We start from the raw sequence: 22,740 nt of genomic DNA, 5'->3' as shown, positions 1-22,740 counted from the left end.
GCCCACGATGGACGACATAGTGGCTGACGTGAATGGCTCAAAATGGTTCTCCAAAATTGATCTTAATGCTGGATACCATCAACTACCCCTTGCGGAGGAGAGCCGATTCATCACGACATTCAGCACTCACCTCGGCCTCGGGCGCTACAAACGCCTCAACTTCGGTATATCGTCAGCAGCTGAGGTGTTCCAAAACACCATTAGGGAACTCCTATCCGGGCTGCCAGGAGTCATCAACGTCAGCGATGACATCCTAATACACTCGTCCACCGCATCTGACCATTACAAACACCTGCGGAACGTCCTGAAGAGACTAAGTGCATAAGGAGCAACACTCCACAAAGACAAATGTCAATTCTTTCAGTCATCTATTGAATTCTTTGGCTACATATTTAACCAGGAAGGAATTCAAGTCGACCCGAGAAAGTCCAAGTCCATCAAAGACGCTCCAGCGCCCAAGTCACCAACGGAGGTGAGAAGCTTTCTCAGGATGGCCACATACTGTGGCCGACTCATACCGGGTCTAGCCACGAAAAGCGAACCCCTACAAGCCCTCACCAAAACGGACGCTGTTTGGCGAGTGGGGCCTAACGGAAAATGAAGCATTCCAGAGCATCAAGGATGCCCTCCTGGGAAGCGCCACACTGTCCTACTTTGATCCTGGGAAACGCACCGAGGTCATTGTCAACGCCAGCCCGGTAGGCCTGGGGGCAGTCCTGACCCAGGAGCACGAGCCCGGACAATGGACAGCACTAGCGTTCGCTAGCAAGGCCTTGACCCCCACCGAGACCAGGTATGCCCAAATTGAGCGGGAAGCCCTGGCGATCAAGTGGGCCTGCAGCCATTTTCACCTTTACCTACAGGGCCACCCATTCGTTATGGTCACAGATCACCAACCTTTAGTACACCTCTTCAAGGCCACAGCCCGGCATCCACCACCACGCATTGAAAGATGGGTGATCCAGCTGCAATTGTATGGAATGGAGGTGGTGTATCGGCCAGGAGCCAAGAACCCGGCGGACTATCTATCACGCCATCCACTACCTCAGGAACCGACATCCACCGATGACGACTGCGAAGAGTACGCCCGATGGGTGGCACTCACATCCTGCCCCCTGTGCATGACCATCAGTGAAATCAAAGAAGCGGCCGCTGATGACAACCCATACATGAGATCGCTGCAAGCTATCCAGGAAGGGACCTGGGCCAATTACCTACACCCCCCCAACACCTGGACGGCAGCGGACAAGGAGGCCCTCACAAAGTTCTGGCATGTCCGTCATGAACTCAGTGTCACCGACGATGGCGTGCTACTAAGGGGGACACGACTAGTGGTACCACAACGCCTTAGGTATCGAGCTACGCAACTCGCTCCCGGCGGCCACCAAGGCACCACGAAAATAAAGGCCCGCATGCGGGAGAAGGTGTGGTTTCCCGAGCTGGAAAATATGGTGGAAGACTATGTGAAGAACTGCCTATCTTGTCAACTGACGGGTGATCCGGAGAGGCGGCCCGATCATCATGGAGGAGGCCTGCACCACACCGTGGACCAAAATAAGTGTGGACTTCGGAAGTTTTCCAGGAGAAGGACACACACTGGTGGCCATTGACTCATACTCGAAATACCCGTTCGTTGAAAGAATCGACTCCACTGCCTTCACACACGTGGGGCCAGCATTAGAAAAATTATTCTCCATGTTTGGATACCCGGAAGAACTAAAAAGCGACAATGGACCACCGTTCCAGGGAGAAGAGTTCGCAACCTTCCTGAAGGCCAGAGGCATCACACACCGGCGCATAACACCCCAATGGCCGCAAGCAAATGGGGAGGCCGAAAGATTTATGCGAACTCTAAACAAGATATTTCGGATAGCGATGGTAGAGCAAGCAGATCCAGAACAGAGACTGCATGACTTCCTACGGGAATATAGAGGGACCCCTCATTGCACCACCCAGAGAAGTCCGTGGGCCCTCATGTTCCAAGGACAACGCAGAGACCTCCTTCCCACTGTCCCGGGGATGGTATCGACCCCGAATGACACAGAAGAAACCCAGGAGCGGAGATGACAGAACAATCAGCGAGCAAGTCAGCGTCGAAGAGCAACACCACAACGGCTGTGCCGGGGAGACCAAGTGGTCATACGGAACAGACGTCCTGGAGGGAAGTTCCAGACGCCCTACGAACCGGGACCGTGGATTGTGACAGCCACAAAAGGCACTATAGTGACCGCGCGCAAGGAAGGGGAAGAAGTGTCGAGAAACACCTCATGGTTCAAAGTGATACCCTCTGGGCTGGCCAACAACCCGGAAGCGTTGGACAACACTGGGGCATCGCCCAGGGCCCTAACGCAAGAGGAGGAGAACAACTCGCCAGCAGGGACACAAGAAGTAATGCCGGAGCCAGAGAGTGGATCACCAACGGCGCAAACCCCCACCAGGAGCACCCCACACTACCGGGAACATGGTCAAAGCCAGCCCTCGCGATATAACCTACGGCCCAATCCACCCCCGAGTCAGAAGCTAAGGGACTATGCCTGTCAGCTGAGCCCCTGAAGTCGTCAACAAGGGACACGCAAGTACAGTGCTTTATATTGAGACTATGATAGACTGATCACCCAATTATGGAACATTTGCGAGAAAAAAAAAACCAAAGTTTGTAAAGTTGGATAGGGATGTAGTGCTGTTAGCACTCTAGCTGTCGCACGCACGCATCCCCTCATCCGCAGGCCAGGCGTGGCCTGCGGGGAATCAATAAATGGAAGGCGTGTGCTCGGACACGTGACTTCCGACTAGCATTGGGTGTGAGGCTGACTGGTGTACGCTGCGCGCCTCCACCCCTGCGCTAGCGATCAGCAAAGGCCTGGTCCCCAAAACCTTACACCATTACATGGGATACTTCCCTACCTGTTCAAACTATTATTTGGTCAATTATTGCCTCTGTTACGACCTCTGAAGGACTAGGGCCTTGAAAGCGCTGCGCAAAAAGTGAATAACTAAAAAAAATAACCCGGACAGCAGATTTATAATGTATGGGCTGTTAGACGAATTAGCTCGTCCGCACCAATCCACGGCAACATGCACGAGGGATTAGGCTGTCAAACATGATTGAACTCGATACTCTGATGCCATGGGGTGAGGTGCCCATCCCACAGATGCCCTAGCAGAGGAGTAATGTGCGCCCTCACGATACAGCCCGCCTGAGGCTGGTGAGGAGCAGCGCTCTCCACCCGCACACGTGCTCTGCCTGTGCGCGTGTATGGCTCTGGTCTCCTCGGGCGGGGGCGCTCGCTCGGCCGGCGGGGGCAGTGGCAGGCCTCCTCGCTCGCAGCTCGCCCCTCCCCGCGGCGGCCGCCACTGAATATGCAGCAGAAGGAGGCGGGGGCTGCAGGCCGCGGCGGCGCTGCCCGGGAGGCGGGGGAGGAGCGAGGGGGCATCGGCGGCAGTGGCAGCAGCGCGTCCCGTTATCACTCGGGCTGCGGAGGTGAGGGAGGCTCCTTCTCGCCCTGTGCCTCCGGTGCCCGCCGTGCAGTCCGCCGCGCCGCCTCCGAGGGCTGCGGCGCCGGCTCGGGAGCGGGAGAAGCGCGGCTCCCTCTGGGCTGCCTCCACTGGTCCGCTGAGAGCCCGCGCCGGCCGCTGCTGCTCCCGCGGGACCCCGCTGCTGGTGAGTAGGACCCCGAGGTGTCACGCATACTGGACAGCGCGACGCGTACAGCGCCCTCGCCACCACTCCCTATTGACTTTGCCTCTATTTCTCTATCCGTCTGGGATGCTGCCTGCGCTCTTTCCCGCGATGATGGGTGGAGAGGGGAGGGGAGAGGGCTGGGGAGAAGACTGGGGAGGGGGTTGTGGTGTCAGACCTCAGTGCCAAAATCCCAGTCTCACCAGTGCAGCTGACCTTCAATTCGGGTGCATGGTGAAATGGCCATCCCATGACAGGTGCTCTATGCCGCTGCCTGGTCGTCTGACGCATCTTCACTGGGGTGTACAAATGGACATTTTGGACGTTAGTGGACCCTTCCCCTTTGGTGCGTGTTTTGCGTTGCTTTATGCATAAGGAGATTCCAGGCGCGGAGACGCTCCCCTCTTCTGTAGAAACTCGTGTGCCATTGCTTTGCAAAACTTGAGCAAGCCTTTGAGTTGCACGACACCTGCTGCTTGCAGGAAGAGTCCTGGTGACAACCATGTTGGACTGAAGGTGGCAGGGTACTGTCTACTTCTGGTGCATGGAAAGGGTGGCAGCAGTAATGCAGGTCAGTGCTTTAAATGTGCGGCACTATTTATTTTGAATGGGAGAGTTCCTGCATTTCTCTGCACTTCATTTAATGGGAGAGTAAAGGCACCTCACAGAAGCAGACAGGTACTCTAAAGAGCGAATACCTGCACTTCTATATTTCCTCTTAAAGTACTGGTGCAGGTACCTACCGTCTCTCAGGGCTCCCATATTGAAAGCTCAGCCGCCTTGTCCGGAAGTGCCTCTGATTTATCGATAAAGTATCTTGGTGTAAATTCACACTTATTGTGTGGACTTGGGATAAGAAATCATTTTACACAAAGTCTACAGCCATGGCCTCCTCAGGTCACACAACTAAAGAGAGTATATACAGGCTGATGCCAGACGGGTGGAATGTCAACCAACACAGACGAGTCGCACTTGAAAAACGATGACAGGTGCCAGGCCCGCTGTGGCATAGACAGATCACTACACCGCCCCCCCCCCTCCTCCTTCAGCAGCGTGGACATTTCAGTCCATGCCGGTGCCGATGCAGCTAGTCGACAGTTTGTTCTCAGCAAGGGAACAGCACCCTCTTTGTGTTGACAAATATTCGGCCGGAAATCGGCAGGGTGCATTTCCGATCACGGTACGCCCAGACTAGAAAGTGATTAGTAACCCACGCGGGTTTAAGCGCTATTGATATGCGCTGTCATGTGACGTGATCGGATTAAATACTGACGTACCATGAAAGCAATCATCGACCACGTGAGGCTGACTGGAAATACAACAGATGGCTGAAAGGAAAGGGTTCGGATATAAAAAATGTGTCAGTAATTCAATTCCCATATGGACCAGATCTTTCTCCCTGGACTGAGTCCCAAAGAAACGTTGGCTGTCACGTGCTACTTGTTCTCAAATGCTCGTTTCGTGTATCGTGGGTGCGCAGACCGGATCCACCCCTATATTACTTTTTGCATCTGACATTGCCAATTCCTATGTTGTCATCAGCGGTGGCAAAGCTGCATTTTTAAAAGGGAGCTTTCCCATGCTTGGATGTTTTATTATACAGTGGGCAGTGATTGTGAGACAGGGCCAGACTAGCCCATGACCACATTAGCAAAATTTACCTGCTGAGCTCGAGCCTTTTGTATCAAATCTGTCCCACATTTCTGCCGTGGTGAGATCTCGTTCTCTATTTAGGCTGTCTCTGGGGACAAAACCACACGGCCCTGAACCGTAAGCTCATCTTGCGTGCGATCTTTGTGTTTTGAAGAGTTAAACCTATATCCACGCTGGAGAATTATAAATACTGAATGCTAAGGGCTTGATTCGGGGCTTGATGCGAATGGAAATTCCTCAGATTTCTGAAAAAAGCTAAAATAAGAAGAAAATCAATCCACCAGTGAAATTTCCTCCACGTTTTTTCTGTGGTGGATGACATTCATTAGTTGATTCTCCTCAGAAATTAGAGGATTTTCTATTACCATCCAATCCAAAATTTGGTCTTGAAGCGTTAGTTCTATCCTTACAAGCTATTGGCTAAATATGTTGGAAATGGATTCCATAGGATAATGTTAACCCAAATTAAGGCTTGAAATCCCTGCAATACACTGTAGTGACCTAACAGCAGAGACCGTGACGCAGTCACTTCCCTGGCCTTCTTCTGCCTCACCCCTGTCCCCACAGACCTGGGAGATGTGGTGAAATAGTGGTGACTCTTTGCATCCTCACCAACTCCTTCCTCTGCCTCCGGGACCCCACACCGACCTGCGGGTGTGGAAGGACCTATGCCATCCACTGAAGCCACTCTGATGGGGAAGCTGCCAGCCTGGCCCCTGTTATACACACTCCCACAGCGGTCACAAAACATGATCCCCCCCCCAGGAAGATAGAGACTCCATTCCAGAGGTGTGTGGGGCAGGTTTTTGATCACTAATTATACTTTCAATATGTGGGAATGGATTTAGCTAAAGAGGAAAGTGGGGAAGGGGAGGACATGATGCATGTTTTAGGTTTTAAAGGAAGGAAGAAGGGGGGTGGTGGTGGAGAGATGTCAGAACACCAGGGGCTGTATTATACGAAGCGCTCTGGGGGCTCAAACAGTGTATACAGCTTTTGCTGGCCCCCACAGTGCACTTTGGTATTACAGAAGGGACTGCCAAAACTTGCGCGGCCCTAGCTATAACATAGATAGCAGGATCACAAGGTGCGTTCAAAATGAGGGAACTCTTTGACAGTGCACAGTGACAGTGCACCCAGATGACATGGGCACCATGTCAAAGAAGCTCTCAGGAGAATCTCTGTGGCCAATTTAAAGATGGTATATTGTAAGTGCTTCCCCCAAGGACTCTCCTTGGGAGAGGTTCTGGGGGTTTCATGAACCCCCCCCCACCCAGACATTCCTCTGCCAGCGGGTGCAGTAGTACACTCCACCAACCTGCAGGCGAACCCTGCCCTCTCTTCAAATTGCAGCCAGTGATCTCTAGTTGAAGACTGGGCAGCAGAATCAAACCTTAGTAGAGGACAGCACATTCTTAGTGTCAGTGGGCAAAAACCTGTCCCTCTATAATTCTGTACATTTACATGTGTGAGTCCCATAAATGGTTATCAACAATGCATTTCAAAATACAACAATTCACTACTCAGATTTCACAGCAGTGAAAAAACATTCCTTCTCAAAGAAAGAACATGTAACCAAGCAGTGCCTCAACGAAGCAAAGAAGCTCCGCCATAGCAAAAACTAAAGGATGTAAGCCCTCGAAGCAAAGTACTTTTTCCATAAAAGACCTTCAGATAATACTTTTGTCTGATAAATGACACGACCTGTCAGACGGGAAAAGTCATTGTCCATAAATAAAAGAATATCCGTGAACAATTCCACTTTGGTTTTTGTTGTCTATGTTTTCACTCAGAACCACTCAGTGATAAATGTCCTCATTGTTGACCGCTACCCATCTATATTCCTATATGCTACTCCGATATAACAAATTCAGTTTGTAAACAGGATCACATTGACTCTTCAGCCCACTTATGTCAAAATGTGATGAAGAGATTTGTGATTGGGTTTCCTTATCATGTGTTAAATCGTGAAGATCTTGGTTTGTGATTGGCATTAGTTGACGTTTGGTATGTTCTTCAGATTTTACTTTGTGATTGGGCTTCATTGTCATTTGTAATGTCTCAAAGATCTCAATTTTGTGATTGACTTCCTTGACATTTGGTATGTCAGGCAGAATTCCTTCTGTGATTGGGCTTCTTTGTCATTCCAGGTTATGCAGCTCTTAGTATGTGTTAGGCTTCGTTAACCTTGGTAGGCTGCACAGTTCTCAGTTTGTGATTGGGCTTCCCTGATGTTAATATGACTGCAAAGCTTTCTGTTCGCCGAATATGCAGTGTGATATAGAAGCCAACATGCTGTAAGGGAATTTATGTACAGGATTGCTTGTTTGTATGTTGCTTAATTTTGTGGTCCTCATTTACTGAATGTTTAAAGCAGGAACATGTATGTAAATAACACGCCCAGAGTTATATTGGCTTCTTTTCCAAAAATCACGATACAGAATGTAAGCCCAAAAGTAGTAAAACATGCCTTTGCTAACTGTTTCCCACAAAGTTTGTTTTTATGTTTTATTTGTCTTCCCAGCATTTTTGGTCTGTTGTTGCTTTTCTTTGTCATTTGCTTCTCCACGTTCAGCTTCGGTTTCTCATATGATTGCTTTTTAATGATGTCCCTGTACACACTTCCCACGTCTATGCCCTTATGCTCATCTCTGCCTCCTTCTTCTAGCCTCTATCCCAGAAGCACCGTTCTCTGATCAGTAGCCAGAGATCGGGTGCATAGCATTGGGCGTGACTTAGACCATGCAGTATTTTTTGGCAGGTTGAAGAAGGATTTCACACTCGTTGAGCCGACAGGTGCACTCTCTATGGGATCTTGTGCGTAAACCCAGTTTTAAGCTGACTTCTCATGGGTACGTTGTGCCTTTGGCTAGGAACCAAATGCCTGAGGAGGAGGGAATTTGTTGAGTCCCTTGGCTGCTTACAAATGTTCTTTGGCGATGAAGATGAAAATTAATTTAGGTACTGCATGTGAGGAATAACACAGAACATCTCCGTGATATCTGGCACCATTTTCTAAAAAGATAGCATAGAGTCTTCGTGAAAATTATGGCTATAGATCCCTGCCTATTTAGGTAGAAATGAAAAACACCCTTGAATTTCAAGGGAGGAGCATGGGATTATATACTACAATATAGCCTATGTAAAGTTACCTGGAGCCCGCTTAAGTTGGCGCTCCAGTACCTGAGAAGATTATCTGAGTGTCCGCTTTTTTGCTGTAGCAATGCATGGTGCTCCAACAACAGTGATTAGAGCGCACTGCTTATACACTGTTAATGTTGAGTTGAACTTGTGCCTTACATGAAAGCAAGGTTTCAGTGTAGAAGAGGCCATCTCCAGTCACCCTCCATCATTAAGGAACATGCAGGAATACTGAACTGTCAATACTACCTCTATGCCCCCAAACCTCTGATTGCACAAGAGTTATCTCGCAGGTACTGAGGTTATTGCAGTCAGTGGTGCAGTGCATAGTGACACTATGTGCTGCACAATATTATATCACATGCGAGTGGCTTTTCATTCCATTACCTTTGTGCGCCTATCTACGTGGCAGTCAAAAGAAATATTACTGTAAGCAGGGGCACCACCGCCCAATGTCACCTAAGGAAGGAGCCATGTGTTTCTCAAGTCAGTTGGCCCCAATGCTTTCTAAGCAAATACTTTCTTAAATTTTAAATACATTTGCAGAGGTGGGGCGAAAGATGCACCCTTCACCCTGCACGCAGTGATGCACGGTTGACATCTTTTGAAGTTCTTTTGTCTAGGTTTGGATGGATTCATATGATAATTGGATGAGGCTGGCAGGAGCCCAAATTTGAGAATGCCCTGGCATCCATTGGTACATCCATATGGATGGCTCTTTTACAAAGTTTTGTCTGTTTCTCCTTAGAGAAGCTCCTGATTCTCGGGAGACGAGGCTTGTGCCAACAGTTGATTTGGTGGGGCATTTTTGTCTTCTTGCCAACAGCCAGGGTTGTAGCTTGGTCAGTAAGATTGGGGGGGATGTGAGCTTCAGATTGCTTGACAATCACACTGCCATCTAATGTTTAAATAAATTAAAGGACAAGCATGCATGAGAGGGGCCTAAGGGGCAGTAGAAATGGAAAGGAATGCGAATTTGTAGGAGTACTTTTTGCGGATTTTCAAAACATAGAGAACAAGCACTGGCGTTGCCAATAGGTTTCGCATTTTGAAAGTTGGAGCTATTGGTTTTGTAAATGACATTTTATATTTATATATTGTTATTGACAATGCCAATAACGATATATAAATATAAAATGTTATTTACAAAACCAATAGCTCCAACTTTCAAAATGCGAAACCTATTGGCAACGCCAGTGCTTGTTAATCTCAGAACTGTGTACTGGTGGCCCTGTTACCCTGCCATATGCTAGTTTATTGGTTGAACACACGATTGACATACACACTCTGAAACCACAAGACTTGTGAGTAAGTTACACACAAAACACGTTATTGCTATTATTTTCGTTGTTATCTTTATTATCACATCTGCCAAGTGGCCTTGTGTGATTGGGTAAACTCTCATCCATTCCTGGCTTTTTCGAGGGCTTGGAAAACCATCATATTGAATGGCAAAGTATCTGTGAATGTTACTCACCCGTTTGAAGCTGTGCGGAAACCTATGTCAGAATGGCTGCTAAGTGCAAACTACAGAGAACTATTTAACAACCCGAACGCAGTGCGCCAGCCGCACAGAAATAAGCTCCAGACTAACATGGAAGCTGCCATAAAGGGAGAACATGCAAACTACTCTTCGCTTGCAGTTTGTGTCTGTGGAATGGGATGCATAACTTTTATTACAGAATATACAAACTGCCACGGAATTGGGTGGCAATTGAACCTGTTGAGTAAAGTGCCACGAATCAGCAAGACATTAAAAGCAAGTGCTGTATGTATGTGCCATTTGCACAAGCATCAGCAAGACCACAGAGCACGCTTTCTGTTGCCGGTGTCACACCTCCTCACGCATACCGCTTCCATCCTAATCTTGGTCTGCGCTACGTTACCAAAAAGTGAAGTTGCACAGCGTCCTCACCCATACCACTTCCCATTTTACAATGCATGCAAAAAGTTTGTGCAGTGCGACCACCAAAGAATGTATGTATTATATGGAAGCAAAAGTTGCGCAAAATATATCAAACTTAATTTTTTACTTTTTTTTGTAGTACAGTACAGTTCTAGAAGTTTTCACATCCGTCAACCTGTCCCAAGTCATGGGTTTGGCTTTCAGACATTTATGAAATTTGTGCCACCAATAGAACGCAAGTAACCATTCGAACCTTGAAAGAACTTGTTGCATACCCTTGAGTGAACATGGCGAAACTACAAGCCCCAGCATGCTTAGTGGTGCTCGCTGAACATTCAGGCATGAATCATTTTGACAACTATGTTTTCTTTATCTTTTCACGAGGTTATTTGCCCCGGGTCAGCAACAAAGGTGATCTGTGCCAGAAGAAACCATTAGACTGGTCAAGTGCCCATCGAGATGCGCGCGGCTTGGGGGCTCCAGACATCGCGAGAATAAGGCCAGAGCCGGCGATGCTAGACGAGTTAAAGACCAGCCTTGTGGTGTAACCCTGAGCAGCTCCCCATTTCTCTGCAGGAAAAACCTATGGGAATGTGATCTTGGGCACATATTTTTATTGTACATTGGCCCAGGAGGCCCCGAGTACCTACAACTTTAAAACTCACCGTTGGCACATATTCATTTATCAACCAGAAAACATGATTTCCAGTAGGAAGCAATTTAAACTAGAAATAACGAAACAACCCAAAACAGAGAGAAGGAAGGGGGCTGAGTAGAGTGGGGGAAAGGGCAAGAAGGGCTGGGGTTAAAGGCCAACGCGAGAGAGGGGAGAGAGGTAAGAGATGAGTGAAGAGAGAAAGTAGGGCTCGCAGAACAGAGGGTAAAGAGTTAGCAGGGTTAGCCTGCGTGCGAAAGCGCGATGCGCTTGGAGAGTGTATGCTGGCAAATGGCCGGAGGGAAGCCGGATGGGGGCGGGAGAGCCTGGTGGGGGGGGGGCGGGAATGCGAGCGAGGGGAGGAGGCGGATTAGGGAGATGCGCAGTCTAGGTAGCATCAGTGGAAACTTAATTCACCACACACAGAAACAAGCTAAATTTAAAAAAAAATACAATTTTCTGAAACCAAAACTGTTTTTAGTGTCAAAAAGCATACTTTGCCCTAGTAGTGAAAGACACTAGTATACTACCCATGGGGATGTGCTCCTTGCAAAAGAACAAAATGCTGCCTCTCACAGAGAAATTAGCAAATGGCTGAAGCGAGCTGACCCACTGCCTCGTGCTGTATGCTGTAGTGGGTGGAGGAGATATGTGAATGACAAAATAACCGAGCAATGGACGAAAGGCGGGGACTGAAAGTCTGCCTATGTACATTATACATATAATTTGAATCAAATCAAAAGGCCTTGGCTAACGCCTGGCCTAAACGTCTAGGTCTTCAAAAAACAGGAATGCAAAGCAGATTGATTTCCCCACAGTGAGCAGGGCAGCAGTCAGTGGGCTGTGGGCCAAGTGCTGCTACCACGTGGCCACACACAATAGGCCTTGGAGCAGGCCCTTGTGAAGGTCACCGGATCAGCTACCAAACATGATCCTGTTTGCAACCTGGCACCCTATTTGGTAGCGTGCAGAATTGGCATCAAATGCCCTCACCGGCACCAAGGAATGAGAACCAGCACTTAGCCTGTAATACAAGGGCAGAAAGAATGTCAGTGAAAAGCGCAACCAAGCTTGCACCGGCTCAGCCCCTACGCCAATAACGCGAGTGCGTTGCTTAAATTCTGCTCGAACTGTGAAAAAAAAAGCTCACGCGTACATCGCAGGGTGTGCCAGTGCCCTAGGATTAATTAAGTTGAGTACCCGTAGCCAGCTAGGTTGCCAGGCACAGGGGAATATACTTTCTGCGCGTTTCTCCTTACCCCCACCAATTGCGCAAGTCAGGAGGGAAGCCAGATGAAGCGTGAAAGGTAATGCGAGAGGTTAAAAGAGACTGTAACATGGAAAGACCGTGAGGTAGAGAAAAAACAAAAGGCAAAACGTAAGACGACAAAGCAAATGAAATGTGAGGTAGGGGAGAATAATCAATATAGGGCGTGTGTGTAGCTGAGGGAGTACAGCCCATGGAGAAACAGAAGGAAAAGGAAGTCTGGAAGGAGAGAGGAAATACGTTCTGGGAGTAAGAGGAGTTAACAGATGAAATGTGTAAAGGAGGATAAAGAAAACGATGGGAATAGGGGAGAAGTGTGGCAGGCAGATGGCTGCGCGGAGGGAAGCCGGATGGGGACGGGAGAGCCTGGTGGGGGGCGGGAAGGTATAGAATGACGAGAAAACGATGGGAATCGAAAAATAGAAACGAAAGAAAAAGAAGCTAAAACCGGGAAAGCAAGACTATTCCGCCATGCTCGGCTCGAAAAAGCAAATGGCCGGATGGGGGCGGGAGAGCCTGGTGGGGGGGCGGGAATGCGTGCGAGGGGAGAAGTGTGATAGGCAGATGGGCCGGATGGGGGCGGGAGAGCCTGGTGGCAGATGGGCCGGATGGGGGCGGGAGAGCCTGGTGGGGGGGCGGGAATGCGTGCGAGGGGAGAAGTGTGATAGGCAGATGCGCGGAGGGAAGCCGGATGGGGGCGGGAGAGCCTGGTGGGGGCAGGCGGATTAGGGAGATGCTCGTGCGTGTGTGGTCACGTGACCCGCTTTTGTGGTCACGTGACCTCACATGCACTGTAAAGAAACCGCAGTGGAAACCGCAGTGGTTTGACTATTCGATCGAGCCCATGAATTTTCGCCATTCCATTCGCAAGCGAATGGTAATAGGCGAAACCTAAAAATTGTGTGCGTTTTTGAGTGTGTGTATGCAAAAAAACCCGGTGAAGTCCAACAGCCATCTTGCCATACCCAACTGAAAGAACTGTACCCAAATATTTATTGGAAAATACATTTATTTATTAGGGGGGTGTAAGAACCCCCGCTCCTCCTCTCCCCCCTGCCCCTGAAGCTATTCCCCTGCCAACAGCTCTCATGGTACCTGTATAGATTTGTTGCTGTACATAGACTTGTCTGTTACTGGTATAACAATTGGCATTTCCGGCTTAAAAATAAAGAGAACAATTGAAAAAAAGAAGAAGAAATTAAGGGACAAAGAGTACACACGACTAACTAAAGTGACTTGAGCTGTTGAGACTGTGAAGACGAGGAGAGGAAATGGACCTCATAATGAAAGATCCAGACGAGGCACAGAGAATGTTGAAAATTGTATCAAAAGGATAGTTTTTGCATGAAACAGCTACTTTTCCGCTCATGACATTAAGTGCACAGCTGGTAAAACGTTTAGTGCACAGCTGGCAACATCAGCGGTGGATCTGCGAAAAAGCTGCGTGGGAGCAATTTTTCCACCTGCACATGAAATGAAATATCTCTCTCTTCTTTGCTTTGTATTGATCCGGGGCTCTACTGGCGCTGTGCTTGATTAGCCAGGATTTTCAAATGTCGAACCACCATCTTTACGTCCTCTAGGAAATTGGTGGTAGGACTTTGTGCCATTTCGACTCACTATAGCCTATCAATCTACAATGTTATTTATTTATTAAGAATATAATTTTAAAACCTCTGTAGAACACAAAATACAAACTTGTACCCATGCAAACTCTTTTGCCGCCATAGCCAATGAACACAGCTATTAAGATACCAAACAGTTTGCTGTCGTGGTTGCACCTAAGACACAGGTATTTTCACAGTTTATTTAATACGCAGACTGACATCTGCGACCTGTTTCTGGCTATACTTGCCTCCTCTGTAAAAGGCTTCTTGGACACAGCAGAGACTCTTCACATAATCTCTCTTGTCCAATCTTTTTTATATTTAACTTCTGAGTCATAACTTTTTCCATCTTCTTTGCAGGATATCTGTTTGGTCTCTTCTATGCATGTATGTTTACTTATGTGTAAACATGTCCACTTATTGTCTTGTCTAAATTCACCAATCAATTATTTAAAAACAATTGAAGGGCAAAGATCCTTTTTAAGGAGACCTATCTATGTTTTCCAATTCAGCTGCTCATAAGTATGAAAGTTCTAATTACCAAGTCATGTTTGATTAATTGGTGCCTCATATTTAAACTCGGTGTCAAGAATAGCCACTCGTGCTCTGTTGATAATATTGTTTGATTTCATGTAGTATGCCTAACTGTGAACTCCAAAATGAAGAATTTGTTTTCTTTCAAGATATATTGTGAATTACTATCAATTATTCAGAGTATTCTATGTCCATAGCCTCCTACTAACTTCCAAAAGTTGTAGCATTAAAGTTTCATTGAGAGAGCCCAGACAGCCTCCGCAGGGTAGTTTAGTGTATTTTATTCCACATATTTAGCATAAATTTGTTAAAGAGCAATAGGCCCCCAGTGGGCACTCATGAACTATCCCAATATGTTCATGCTGTGTTAATTCAACCTAACCTTCCACAGGAGGGTTGCAAGTTCACCTGCCCCAAGATAATTTGGGGAAAATAAAGGCAATGTGGAGTTTATTTGGGCCCAGTTCCCCTAAAGTTTCTAAAATAACATAGGTAATATGGGTATCTCTAAAAATGAAATGTCACTTGCCCCCTAATATTTACCACAGTATTTGTATACCCTCGTAGTTTTCAGTTAATTACATTTCCATCCTGCTTCCTGTAAAGTAGATTCCCACCCATATTACTGAGAACACCTTCGAGTGCCACGGTGCAAAAATAAAATAAAATTACCGTCTTGTTCTTGCAGCGCATAGCAGATCTCGACTAATTTTATGGGTTCGTACAGCAGCGATGGTATTCTGACAACAAAAACCTTACAGGTTCAGATTTATTTCTAAATGCAATCATTTTGTCTTCAGACATCAGCTCGTTGGCTTTTGAAAATACATACATTTTGCTATTAAATGTACCCGATTAGTTTGGAACAATAAACTTGATTCCCCAAAGAAGAGCTTATCATTTAAGACAATGTATTTTTTTGTTATGAACTAATACCACCTTTTCATATATGGTAAATTAATGTTTGGTGTCCTAATATCAATTTATAATTTTCATCAATAGCGTATATGTAGCAGACACATGGACATATTCAGCATTGCATGCCCATGTATCACCTTGCAATGTCAAAGATATAACCAATATACAAGAACTACCATCAGTATGTAAGGGGCCTGGCATTTTTTTTCAGGGTTGGCACCATTATTCCAGTGATGGCCATATTATGCAAAAAGTAACCATCAATGTACCAGGACCCGCACTCTGCCCAGTGTGGAAACCATCATGCAGAGGATGTGCCAGAACGTCTATAATTGTCAGCAATATTCTAGGATCAGCATAGATGGCCCAAAATGTTAAGAATTGCCACTGGTATGCAGGGGCCAGCGGAAGGGCCCAAAAATATTAAGATCTGACACAAATATGCCAGCGAATTGGGAGGCCTGGTGTCACATATACAGTGCACGTGACAAAACACCGCCTGATTGGGCCTTGCAGTGTCACTCTAACCGTAAGTGTGAAGCTGAGCCTATGAATTAGTGGCAAAGGAAAATGTAGTAACCTCTTCCAAACCCCTTACGTGTGTGCCCCACCGCTGTATCAGGTGTTCTTTGGTATGGCCTCGTAAGCTATGCAAGTGAACCGCCTCCAGTTCTGCATGCTGTTGCTTGATATGTAACCCTGCTACAATGTAACCCCATTCCACATCACATGGGTATAGTATGCACTTTAAAAATGCTTTAACTCAAATGAGGAAAAATTAATGAAATCTGCATGCTACACTCATCTCTGCCAAGGGCACGTCCACATTGTAGTAGGGCTGGAGTACTCTTGATAGTACTCCTACATCCAAAGGCTATTGGGCCTAACAGCTGAAGAAGTATAGATTAATAGCGAAATGTTGATAATAAAACCAGTGATTAGAGATGGAATTTAATTGACTGAGTGAAATGTGTAAGACTTGTGTGTTTGTGGAAATGCAAACAATTCAGTGAAGTAATATTGGCAACATGTTGTACTGCAGTGGACCTAAGACAAAATGCTCTCTTTTCCATAAGCTCGCTCTGAATATGAGTGCGGGCAGCAAATGCTTATTGGCTGAATTGAAAGTGCAGTTTGGGCACTACGGGATTATCTTGATCTGGGGAAACAGACGCCTGCACGTCCTCGAAGGGCATGTAAAGCTTTTTAAAATGGCAGCTAGCGACTAGCGACTGGAGAGCCTGTAGTTAAGAAGAGGCAGGACATTATGTATGGATACAAAACACAAACCAGAGATCCTATTGTGAGCAAAACTGAGTTGAATCAAAGTTTACTTCTTCTTTGTGGGTTACATTTTTTTCATTACTTTTCTGTCCAGGATTCAAAAATCCATTTTAATCCAAAGACATGCAACAGTGAGATAGCGAAGATGAAAACGGATCTTTCTGTGACAAGTCGTAGGAGGTCTAACATCTCTACAGTTTAGCTAGGAGGAGGAGTAAATAATAGGGACATACAAGCATAGATGAAGACGGTCTGTCGTACTTGAGAGATTGTCAAGGGCGAAAAGGTAAAGTAAACCGGAAAGGAAAGGAGAAAGCGATAGAGAAGGTGAGCAAGGAAAAAATGAGGTATTTTGGAGTAGCCATTCTGTCCTATCTCAAAGCATCCTTGAGTTATTGTCAATAGAAAGGATGTGAAGAGAGGGGTGTCATATCATCGATCATTGGTAGGGGTAGATGTCTTACCTGTGAAGTTCTTCAACGGGGAAGCCTAATAGCACCAACATTTTAGGAATCCCAGCGATCTGTGAAAATCTAGAGAGGAGTCCAAGAAGAATTATTTACCCATCATACACCTAGGATCACAGCAGAATTATCCATACTGTGACTGATGAAAACATCTTGAAAGTAATTGCCTACAAATCAAGCCCACTTGATATCCAGTTCTGTGCGAATACAACCACTACTAATGCTGCCAGGATACCAAAGTATATCTCTTAAACCGAGTGTACAAGCTTTGAAAGAGTCTTAATATGCATGATGCCATGGTGTTGCACTTTAATTTATCATAATAAACGCCCAGGAAATCAGGTGACCTGTTTGTGATCTAAAGACCTGGTGTGATGTCAGACTCCAGGCTAGCCATCGTGTTAGTGTTTGCAAAGTGCTTACAAGTATTTTCTACGTGTTAATTTTCTATTTCTTTCTGAGGTGTCCATGGACTCATAGTACCGTACAAGCAGAAAATAATGTTGCCACAAATATTAAAAACTTTAAAAAAAATAATATTTGAACACTAAAAATGAAATCCTATTCTTGTAAAAAAGAGAAATGTAAATATATTTTTGAAAAGCCATGTTTTCAATTTTCAGAAATAAAGGCAATTGTTTTCTGATTCCACAGAAACTGATAAAGAATGCTACACTGTTGTAGCCGGTGATTTAAGGGACAGAATTATCACCATAGACATTTTAAATCGTGGGGTCCCGAAGTTACTCCTGTTGTTGCAAGCTCTCCCCGAGACAGTAAGGGTTTTTGCAAGGTATGTGCGTGTCCCCAGGCAATTCGTTTTATAGACTAGACAATTTTAACCTTCTGTCTACTATGAAGTGAGATCTCTCAACTAGGATGCAGCACTTCTTAGGGATGGGTAAGAGACGTTTTTGGAATGCCAGCCAACTTTGCTTTCGAAGATTCCAGCAAAGAAATGATCAGTGCCTGAATGACTGGTCTGCTGATGCGAAACTTGCGGAGGTGAAAGATTTGAAATTTGGGATGCTCACAGTGACCCACCCATGAAGATTTAGTTTAAACCTCAGGTCAAAGTGAAGCCCAATGTTTTACCTGGGCAGTCCAAACCTTGAGCCCGCCTATTTTTAAAAAATAGCATGTTTGGGATTACCTTGATCTGCCAGTGAATGGGCATCCTTTTTGATAGATTCTGTGCTCGGTAGGAGGGCTGGGACATCTTCCCTTAGATGGGATGCCGGCGGTTGGGAATGAGCCCAATGTGCAGATGCAATGGAGAATCAAAAGCAAATTTATAAATCAAGTAGGACTTCCACCGCTCCTTGCGAGAATTGACTGTCCCAGCTAACTAGATGAATCCCTAGTGTTTAATTTGGGTCCGTTGTTGCAGGTGGAGCCCGCAGGGATTGAATATTTGAGACTGGCACTTATTTTTCCTCATCAGACTTTCACCCTGAGCAAGAAAGAGAGAAAACCACAAAAGGGGGAATGAAAAAGGGAGGGAAAGACAGAAAATGTTTTACAAATATAGAAAGCAGAAGTGAAGAATTACTTGCAAGAGTTAGATAAAGGGGCAGGAAGTGTCTGTTGGTGGATGAAAGAGGCATGAGGTGGAATCAAGACTAAAAAACCTTGACTTTCGCTAGCACCAGCCAAGGGCTTTCAAACAAAACATTGGGCTCAGTGCTTATTGTTTCACAAATTAAGCAATGTCTAGGATCCCTGTGGAATCGGTGTGCAAACTGGAAGTGAATCTGACAGAGAATCCACTTACCCGCACCTCGCCCTTTGAAAGTGACTTGATAGTACGAAGGAAAACAGACTTAACTCCCACCATCAAAAACCAACTTTTTTCATTCATTTATTAAAGAGGAAACCATGATAAATTGCATGATGGGTCAATTGGAGTTTGAGAGGCTCTGCAGTGGCCCAGTATGTGACAAATGTCCTCTATCGCCAGTCGCCTAGCGATATCGGTGCTGCATCCATTGCGCATGCCAGTCTGATAGTGCCCCGGTAAATGAATGTCCGTGACCACCTATGCAACTTGGACAACAAAGCTTGCCTCCATGACTATCCACATATGCCAAGTGAGCATTGGTCGACAATTCAAGATTTATTCAATCAATGTTAATTCTGCCTCTGAGCTGGAAAGGCAGCCAATCGGGAAAGGGCAGCTTTGAAAAATCATGTCGTTTGCTGCTAAAATATGCTAATTCTAATAATTCCATTTTAATGCCGTGTCCAGCATGGAGGCTCCCCGTGTTGATGTGGCCTCACATGCATAGTGTAGGGACCCTATCTTTATGAGCTCAGCCGCTGAAGTTGGCATTAGTAGGCATTGCCCTTTGCAATGCTATTAATGCCTTCAGAGTCCATTATTGTGGAAAATATTGTGCATTCAAAGTGACCCTTTATTCATCCGAGGCTGGCTAATCCTTTTAAGAATAGCCTCTATTTCGGTTAACGCTGCACAATGTAGTGCTTTCCTATTTGCGTGGGGCGAGTATTTTTTAGGTCAAATGGGGCCCTTCCGACCATTTTGCAGTGTCGTTCTTCTCGGTGCAACTGTTTATCTTTGTTTGTGGCGATCCCAACAATCCCTGCGGCTTGTCATGCCCTCAGTTTTTCTTCTTTCTCGAGTTGTGTCGCCTGCCGAGGTCGGATCACGGTGTCTTCATATGATTTCTCAGTTGATTACCTCAGTACAGAGCTCTCATTCATGAGCGATCAACGCCCCCTCGCATTTCCCGCGGTTTCTGTCTGCCTCCGAGGAATAATCCTTTCTGTCTAAAGGTAGCTCCCTTGTGTGATCTAAGGGCATGACTAGTTAACTTTGCATACATGTGTTTGGTTTTTACTACCGTTGCGTGCTCTTCAATTACATGTGTTCCCGATCTCAGATATGATGCAAAACTCTTACAAATTAAGTTGTTAGCTGAACGTAACAGTTTGCTTTCCCACTGAAAATGTGTGTTTTGTGTTCCATTACAGCTGATCATGAAAATGACTGTAAGCAAACAATTTGTGCTCATTAAGCATCAGTGGCTTCAATCGAATATTGTGGGTGGTGCTGCATGCAACCTTTTTTGTCTGACATTAGCCATGGACGTCTGATTTTACCAAAATTATACTTGGGGAATGTGTGTGAAGGGGGATTGGGGTACTTCAGGCAGGCTTCTTCAACTATTGGTTTGTTATTGTGTCATTCACATTTTTCATCCGCCTTCTACAGCATATAGCAAGGAGCAACTGGTCAGCCTGCTGCTACCTTTGGCTAACTTACCGTCTGCACTTTCACCTCCGTGCAGAAAGTAGTTCTCTTCAGTGCCACAAACTACTCTGACAATGTGTGGTGTGAGGACCAAGACTGTTTTTGGCTGTTAAATAATGGTTCTATTTTTTGGAGAGGGCACAGTAGCTTCACCAACAATACATTTTACATAAATCATGTCAAAATAAGCATTGACAAAGCCAAAAGGCTGGCAGCTAGAGCCAGACATTTTGGCTTGAACAATTCTTGTTTAAGGTAAGTTTGGCAGAATGTTGAGTCTTAGTAACTTATGTCTAAATCTCTTTCTTCTAGTGTCTGTGTGTTTCATCAACTAACTTGAACTTGTTTTTATTGAAGTACTTATTACAGTACATTTGGTAAGAGTCTGTGGTTTGCAAGCAAACACTTCCTTTTTTTAGCTTTGCACCCGTGGGAAGGAACTTTTTATTTTCAGATTTATTTTTTTTCTCTTATTTTGTAGTTTGTCGAGTTTGCAGTTTGGCATTTAGTGCCAGAACGTCAGTAATTCCTCTATTGTGCCAACAGTTGCCCTGTTGTTTGCAGGAGGCGTAGAATAGGCTTTTATGTCACTTCATAAAGGTGTTTTCCATTAAGAGGAGAAGTGTGGCTCACTGGTTAGAGCAGGCAGACCCTGAAGCAGAGGTCAGACCCAGGACCAGGGTTCAATTCCCAACACGGCAGGGTCTTGAGCTCAAATGTCCATGGACTCGATAATTCTCGCTTCGGTGCCTGACCTAATCATGGGTTCACACTCTGCAACTCTGGGCATTAAGCTTGCTTAATCTCCACAACGGCCCTCCCGTGGCGGGATCCCTGGCTTTCACCTTGGGGATGCCCTGTAGGGGCTATCTCACAGGGAAAAGCCAGGACGGGTTCCCAAGGCAAGTGCGGAGATACCCCTTCGGGGGTCGAATCAGGCGCTATATAAGAACATAATAATAATAAAAGCAACATTTATTCTGTCAACAACCTTCGGTTAAGTAAATGACGGATCAACTCGTCTGTAGTGACATATTCTGCCTACCTAATGCAGCCTCCTAAAGCAATGGCCCTATATAGTTCAGCAATGAGTAAATTCTATCCAGTCACAGTTAACAGGGGGCTGCAAAGTCAGGCCTATATCAGGGTGCTAAAACGCACTGTTCTGCTCATGTTGGCATATTAACATGTCCATGCGCCGCGTCGGCGCATAAAATATGCAGTTTTTGCTCCTCTTAACTCATCACGGCTGGAACCAGCACCATGTAAAGTACATTTTAATGATTTGCCATAATTACCTGGTTCTCTTTCTACACTGTCCATCACGGCATCACCATGATCTGATTAAATGTCAAGTTGACTGTAAATCTGAACTGTGGTCTGTAGGCTTAGATGGTCTTCGGTGCTCTACCGGAACGCTAATCCCTGATGATCACTGAAAGCCCAGGCTGATAAACACCCAACTCCATCTTTATTCATGGGCATGAAGATGTCGTCTGACCATTGCTTCTGGCAGAAGCCAAGCACTTTGATGATGCTTGTAGCTCTTCGATAGTTGTCAGCTCTCCAATGCTTTTCTTCCAGAGCCTCATTTACCTTCTTTAGCCATCATGATCGGCCCGAAGAGGCAGCTAATCTTGATATGACTCCGAGGTGAAGGTGCTTCTGCCTTAGCTCACACCCACGCTCACCAACAGTATGATTTTGCTTGTCAAACTTGACTCTAAGGCTGAACTGTACCACTTTCTCTCTGGGGAAGTGTCTCAACCGCAACCATTTCTAACGGGGAGACACTCCTATGAAAAGCCAAACTGTCAGTTACCTGCTCATTAAAAACACTCTGCAGAAAGACTACCTATATGATGCTTGCAAGCGGCCTAGGAGACAGTGATGTAACATTAGACCCCACATCCTCCATGGAGCAGGGTGGCCGCCGAGCTCAGGGGCCCACTTGCGGCACTGTGCATGGGGGACAGGGCCCTGACCTGAGACCTGTCTGGGCCCTGTGGCCCTCTCCATGTGCTTTGCTGGGTGGGCCCCTCAAGTTTTGTTACATCACTGCTAGGAGATGCAGAGCACGCAGAACTAATGGGAGCAGGCCAGATGTGGTTACAAAGGTTGAGTCTCTTGGGTGGAGTCCACGATATAAGCAATGACTGGGATGAAGAAGAGGGATGTGGTGAGTTCACCTTTAAGTTCAGTTGGTCCGTCGTGCGGTTATGCAGCCAGTTGTTGATTAATTTGTCTTTTTATTCTTGTGTGAACAATAGTTAGGAATTTTACCAAACGGCAGCTCAGTTGGACATCCTCTCCAGAGAAGCTTGCTAGCACTGTTTGTCTACAAGACCGCATATT

At 46.2% G+C, this 22,740-nt stretch overlaps 1 protein-coding gene across 3 annotated transcripts in view; it reads left to right on the top strand.

The window, feature by feature from the left end:
• The first annotated feature begins 3,331 nt into the window (after nucleotides 1-3,331).
• The window catches only part of PAG1 (phosphoprotein membrane anchor with glycosphingolipid microdomains 1), a 485,100-nt gene continuing 465,691 nt past the window's right edge, over nucleotides 3,332-22,740 (top strand). For 2 of the 3 annotated variants that reach the window (XM_086965928.1, XM_086965926.1), the window contains exon 1: nucleotides 3,393-3,661. The gene's annotated coding sequence lies outside the window, so the exon portion shown is untranslated. Of the gene's footprint in view, nucleotides 3,662-22,740 lie in introns of all 3 variants that reach the window. The other variant, XM_086965925.1, reaches the window with a different exon arrangement.

This window comes from Lissotriton vulgaris, chromosome 4_1 (assembly GCF_964263255.1).
Source record: "Lissotriton vulgaris chromosome 4_1, aLisVul1.2, whole genome shotgun sequence".
Classification (NCBI taxonomy): domain Eukaryota; kingdom Metazoa; phylum Chordata; class Amphibia; order Caudata; family Salamandridae; genus Lissotriton; species Lissotriton vulgaris.
Note: the sequence above shows the minus strand (reverse complement) of the source record. Positions and strands in the feature narration are given on the sequence as shown.